Source organism: Aotus nancymaae, unplaced genomic scaffold (assembly GCF_030222135.1).
Source record: "Aotus nancymaae isolate 86718 unplaced genomic scaffold, 86718_ANA_hifiasm-v0.15.2.pri h1tg000040l, whole genome shotgun sequence".
Classification (NCBI taxonomy): domain Eukaryota; kingdom Metazoa; phylum Chordata; class Mammalia; order Primates; family Aotidae; genus Aotus; species Aotus nancymaae.
Window position 1 is genome coordinate 84,294,386 of NW_026988454.1, and position 6,995 is coordinate 84,301,380.

Consider the following 6,995-nt stretch of genomic DNA (forward strand, 5'->3'; position numbering starts at 1 on the left):
CAAAAACCTTCCATTATAATTCTTTTATGTCACCGTGGCACCCTTGAAGTTCAAAGTTCCCATTGAGGATACCTAAACAGGCACTTGGAAGTATCCCAGGACGTCAGTCATGACTCCCAGTGTAACCCAACTTGGTAAGGACATTTAAGTTTGAGTGGGCTGATGCAGAACCACTCCAAGAGGAGTGGTTCCCTGAGGGCCACAGTCTGACCCTTGGTTACAAGTACTGTGGGAAGTTAAAAGTTCCTCTTTAAAGTTTCCTTTCATGTTAAAGAATAAATCATAAATGTGCTAATAACTCTTTGTTAAGCCGTATCCTATGTAGCTGTTAGACATCCCATGCTTATAGGCACATAGTATATTCTATGTCCTTGTACTTTAACCAAAATATCTGTGCTGAACATACTCTCAGGCATGTCCCAGCTCACTATTACTTTTATCTGTTTAGAAAAGTTTTAAGTTATTAGCCCATCAGGTTTTAGTTTAGATTGTGAGGTCTGGCTCCAGCCAACGGAGATCAGACACAGCAGTAAGGATGACCCCAAATGCGTAAGGGATAAACATGTCTGCTCCTCCTTTGTTCATTGTACTCTCTTGGCAAGATGGCTAGCAAGCATATCCTTCCTGCAGTGCAGGAAGTAAAAAAGTTAAAAATTACTTTCTAAGCAATCCTTTGTTTCAGTGCTAATTTTTCTTTGCAGACTAAGCGTCTGTTTTCCAACAGTACAGAATTATGAAGTTACAATGAGATGCCCAATGAATGTTTTAGATGGCTCTGGAATGCCTAGAATGAACATGGATCTGTTTGGTGGCAGAGCTTGGTCAAACCCAACAAATGCCAATTCAGTACCATACTCCTTAACATCTCCTAAGAATTACATAAGTCCTCCAGGAGATGAGTACCACAGGAACATGCATCATGTCTAGTCTATCACATTCAGCCAGCTCTGGAGATAACATGTATACTTGAATGAATGCAGTACATCCTACACCTAACAGACCTAATTTTCCAGTGGGACCTGGGTCAGATGATCCCATGGGTGGAGTAGGAGGAATGGAGTCACATCACATGAATGGCTTGTAGGCTCAGGAGATATGGACAGTATTTCTAAGAATTCTCCTGATAAAATGAGCCTGAGTAATCAACTGGGTTCAGGGATGATGGCAAATTTGAGGAAAGTTTTTTAAATCCTTTTCAGTTACTCCCCTTGCATAACAGTGAGTGTGTGATCCATTACCAAGTCCCCTCATGTAAACCACAATGAGCCAGCCCATCACAGAACTACCACAAAGGAAAATTATTCATCACAGTGTATATTTATTTATTTTTCAAGACAGAGTCTTGCTCTGTCGCCCAGGCTGGTGTGCAGTGGTGCGATCTCGGCTCACTGCAACCTCTGCCTCCTGGATTTAAGTGATTCTCCTGCTTCAGCCTCCCAAGTATCTGGGATTACAGGCGCGAGTTACCATGCCCAGCTAATTTTTGTATTCTTAGTAGGGATGGGGTTTCACCATGTTGTCCAGGCTGGTCTTGAACTCTTGACCTCATGATCTGCCCACCTTGGCCTCCCAAAGTGCTAGGATTGCAGGCGTGAGCCGCCACGCCTGGCCTTCCACAGTATATATTTAAACAAAGGAATCTGTCCAGGCTCGGTGATCTAGGTACACTACAACCTCCGCCTCCCGGGTTCAAGGGATTTTCCCGCCTCAACCTCGTGAGTAGCTGGGACTACAGGCGTGAGCCACCCCACCCGGCTATAAGTTATTTCTTAAGGTGAACTCAGATGTTATGATTTTGTAAATGTCTGCAATCATGAACAGGAATAAAATCACTTATTTGAGAGCTTATATATTTTTTTAAAAATATAAGTAAATAAATAAATACAAAACTTGCTTATTACAGGAATGGAAGTAATCAATTATATTTCCACCTGACAATATTAATTTGTAGTTTCGTGAGTCAGAGTTATTTTGCATTGCTATCTGTTATCTATAATTTGCAGAGTTGTAAAATATCTCAAAGGCAATGAAAGGAGCAATGACCCTGTCTAAACCACCTAATTTTCTGTTGAAGTCATCAGTAATCTTTTGATGCATTTCAAAGTCTTTTATAATTTTTCTCTACTTTAGCAATTATAGAAAAAATAGATTACTTTCCGATGCTCCTATTTATCCCTCAGTTTTTTCACAGATAACTTCATTAGAAGCTTTCAATTAGCCAGGATGAGGGCAGGCGCCTGTAATCCTGGCTACTCGGGAGGGAGAGTGAGGCAGGAGAATTCCTTGAAGCCAGGAGACAGACGTTGCAGTGGACCAAGGTCATGCCACTGCACTCCAGCCTGGACAAGAGTAAAACTCTGTCTCAAAAAAAAAAAAAAAGAGAAAGAAAGAAAGCAGCTTCCCCTGCACCTTTCAACTGAATGTGATCTCTCTCTCTTTTTGTAGCTCCACAATCTCATTGTCTCTTTATGACAGTGTCTCACTTTACCATCAATAATAGTTATATATCTACTTTAATCTCCATGCTAGATTTTAAATTGCTTTTCCTGAATCCTCTGCATTGGCTAACAGAGTGTCTATGTATATAATATGCTCAATAGATATGTTTCATTGGGTTTAATATAATTCTTATATGCATTCAACTAGTCTTAATCAGTTTTGCTTGTTATAGGTAGAGATAGCAGCTTCCTGCAAAGTAAAATCTGAGAAGCGATCTTTATCTGAAACAGGTCTCAGTCAATTTAGGAAGTTTATTTTACCAAGTTAAGAACACATACCCATGACACAGCCTCAGGAGGTCCTGATGACATGTGCTCAAGGTGGTTGAGGCACAGCTTGGTTTTACACATTTTAGAGAGAATGAGACATCAGTTAATATATGTAAGATGTACATTAGTTCTGCGTGGAAAGGCGGGACAACTCAAAGCCGGGAGGGGGCTTCCAGGTTATAGATAGGTAAGGGAAAAAGGGTTGCATTCTCTGGAGCTTCCGATTAGCCTTTCCAAAGCAGGCAATTAGATGCATTTATCTCTGTGAGCAGAGAGATGACTTTGAGTTCTCTCTGTCCTTTCTCTACCAGGAAATTCCTTTTGAGAGAGATATGTAGCTTTTTATCTTAGTAGCTGTCTTTTGTAGAAATAGAATGGGAGACAGGTTTGCCCTAAGCAATTCCCAGCTTGACTTTTCCTTTTGGCTTATTGATTTGCGAGGGGGGGGGGGGGGGTCCCGAAATTTATTTTTCTTTCACAGAATCATCTTCCACAGCATTAATATAAATTGCAGAACTCCAGGTAATGCTTGCTTTAGAGCTGATCTGTTCCCAACTCTCTCTCTCCTGAACTAGTACCTGAAAACATTTCTAGTACTAGATTTACTAATGAATTTAGTGAATTAAGGTATCATCACTAAAAGGCAATTTCAGTGCCCCAGAAGCTGCTATTAATAGATTAGTATGGAGTAGTTTACCAGTTTGATAGGTCTCAAAAGAATGGTAAAGAAAAGGAAGTGAGTTTTTTTTCCTTCCTGTAAGTAGGAAGTGAGGAAGCAGAACACTTGGAGTTGGGGATGTGTTGGGTATCTACATTTATTAAAGATGAATCGAAGTCCTTCATGGTCATCCTTATAAGAAGACTTTACTGGTATTTTCTTTATTAAAATTGAAGTTTAGAAAAATATTTCCATGAAAAGTTTGAGTAAAATTTTTTAAAACCCTTTTAATGGATGCCTCTTATTTTTAGAAATACAGTTTAGGTCGTAATCATCAGCTAATATTATGGGTTGGCATTACATTGAAATCTTTATGTTACTGGATGTGTAAACAGATTGAAGAAGTTTAAAATACTGTCTTTAAAACTGGCAATGATTGCTGTGGGACCCAGAAACAGTTGGCATCCTTGCATAAAAGATACTTGATGTCAATTATTTATGCACTAATGGGTCTAGAATTCCAGATTAAATTATCCACAGTTTTGATTCAGTTAGCTTTTGATTCAGTGCCTATGTCTTTAATGACAAAGCTATTCCAGGAAAAGTTGAGCCCTGGAAAAGTTTTATCTAGCTAAGATCCCCCTGAAGGGAGGATGTGAGTCATACTGCACTTACACTGGCAAATAAAACCGTAGTGCATATCTGCTCCCTGCGGATTTTAATTTGCAGCAACAATAAACTTCAAGTAATGGGCCTTAGGTTAAGTGGTTGAATATCAAATTAAAGTCACAACTAGAATGTCTGGTCTTGAAAAAGGTGATGTAAATGTCATAAACCAAATGGTCTCAGAGGTCTTGTAGAAAAGCCTACCCTCTCACATTGAGATAGCCTGATTTTTCCTCCACCCCAGATATTGTCATGTGAGTCTTTTCCCTTTTCTTCATTTTCTTTCTCTCTCTCTCTCTCTTTTTTTTTTTTTTAAAAAAAACAGAGTCTTTTTTTGCTCTGCAGCCAAGGCAGGAGTGCAGTGGTGCAATCTCGGTTCACTACAACCTCCACTTTCTGGGTTCAAGTGATTCTGGTGCCTCAGCCTCCTGAGAAGCTGGGATTACAGGTGTCCACCACCATGCCTAGCTAATATTTGTATTTTTTAGTAGAGATGGAGTTGCACCAGGGTGTCCAGGTTGGTCTCAAACTCCTGACCTCAAGTGATTCAGTCGTCTTGGTCTCTCAAGCGCTGAGAATACAGGCATGAGCCACTGTGCTGGCCTCACTTTAATCAGTTCTTTCAATTCAGTGCACCTTGCACTCACAGCTTTAGAGGAAAAGGCTGAGAACATAACGAAGATAAAATTTTAAGTTGTCAAGGCATGAATTTTCCATCAGTGCCTCTCCTTAGGGTACATTTTTGTCTCTAAATGCTCAGGCTGTTTTCACCCTTCAGTTATTCATTAATGTATTCTTTCATTTTTACTTTATTTTACTTACTCATTTATGTTCATTTATTCATTCCTAAGCTAACGCTTACTATGGTGTTTCTTAATGGATGTGCTACTGGCATTTTGGGTGAGATAATTCTTTGTGCAGAGCTATCCAGTATATTGCAAGACATTTATTATTTTTGGGTTTTAACTCCCAACTCCAACTTCCATTTCTAGGAAGCAGAAGAACTTCTCACACCACAATTTCTATTCTCAAACATTGCAGGAAAAGAACCTTGAGTAGGGTCCACTGCCAGAGAATATCAGGATGAATAACAAAATTCTAGACCTCAAGAAGTTGATAACCTCATAAGGAAAACAATAAGTAAATACAGTGCAATGTGAGTATCACACACAAACTAGTGACTTCTTGGGATATTCTAGAAGGCTTCTCAATATTTGAGTGAGAAATGCTTGAGCTAAGTCTTTAAGAACAAGTAAAAGTTAGCTAGATGAAATTTCCAGGCATCAGGAGAGGTCTAAAAGACATTCTAGAGTTCAGACAAATGTTTTGGAAGGGCAGCAAGCAAGTTCGTCAAGGCTGGTGCATGGAACTGGAGTTAGGGAACTGGTGACTGATAAGACTGGTGTGTTTGGGGAACTAGATCAAGGAGAATCACACAGGCCAGGCTATTGTGTTTGGACTTTATTCTTAGGAATATGGGGGCGATGAGTGACATAATCAGATCTGAGTTTTGAAAAGATCACTTTAGCAAGGAGTCTGGAATATCAATTGGAGAAAATAAGACTGGGGACAGGGAAAACCATTTGGAGGATGTTGGAATAATTCAAGGAGAGATGAAGGCTACTTCAATTGACTTCAATAGATACTGTGACAAATACAGTAAGGACTGTCAACACCCTCTAGCCAAAGGCTGCCAGGAACACATCATTAATTGAACAAGCTGATTTTATTACTGTTGTAAATAGGGATAACAGTCATCATGGGGAACTGAGAGGCATTGCAGTTAGAAGGCATTAGAACCTATTTAAAGGGTTTGACCTTCCACTGGATAATTTTGGGGAGAGTCTGAGGAAGCAGTTACTATCAAAAAGTGAAGGCAATTCTATGATTGGGTATCTCATACCCTGGGAAAGGGCTGTTACTGTCTTTGTAAATCTTATCTATGGAAAGGGGAGACTAGAGGAAGGATGGGTAAGGAAGTACCAGTCACTTATATTAGCTGGGAGAGAAGGTTGCTCAATGTTTTGTGGGTTGCAGAGTGATCTTATTTTTGTTTCACTTTAACATGGTTTATAGTGTATATAGAATGCAAGAGCTTGGTTGTGAGGGGAAGTAAACAAGATAGCAGTTAAATGGCATTGGTGACCGGGCGTGGTGGCTCATGCCATAATCCCAGCACTTTGGGAGGCCGAGGTGGGTGGATCACCTGAGGTCAGGAGTTGGAGACCACCCTGGCCAACATGGTGAAACCCCGTCTGTGCTAAAAATACAAAAATTAGCCAGGCATGGTGGCATGCATCTGTTATCCAGGCTACTAGGGAGGCTGAGCCAGGAGAATCGCTTCAACCTGGGAGGTGGAGGTTGCAGTGAGCTGAGATTGTACCACTGCGCTCTAGCCTGGGCAACAGAGCGAGACTCCATCTCAAAAATAAAAAGTCATTGGTTTCAGTGACCTTTGTTTTTCATTTTTACAAAGAGACATACTTTATCAAGTTAATAAAAAGAGGAAAAATACCTTACAGAGAGTGAAAAGTGAGTGAGGGGAGAGTAATAATTCTGCAGACATTGGTGATCATAAATTTTCGTTGGTGAATTCTACAGAGTTGTTTGATTTCTTCTATTAATACCTACCAGCCAAGGTAAATAAAAATGGAGGACATATGTTACTTATATCTATTTCCTTCTTTCCAGTAACTACTAATTTCCATTTGAGGATCCATGTGATTCTAGGGAAATTATTCAATTTTCATCTGTAATATTAGACATAGAACTGAGTTTAAGCTTATCAGTTTGTCCCATTTACCTGACCTGAGGAATTAGGTAAATGGTGGGCACATGACTGAGGGTTTTACTGTGAATACTGGGTCACATTTTTGCTTTTGCCTGCTGGATATGAAAGCAGA

At 39.9% G+C, this 6,995-nt stretch overlaps 1 pseudogene; it reads left to right on the forward strand.

Annotated features, from left to right (window-relative positions):
- Positions 1-744: 744 nt before the first annotated feature.
- On the forward strand, positions 745-1,230 carry LOC105728471 (single-stranded DNA-binding protein 2-like; annotated as a pseudogene).
- Positions 1,231-6,995: the final 5,765 nt, after the last annotated feature.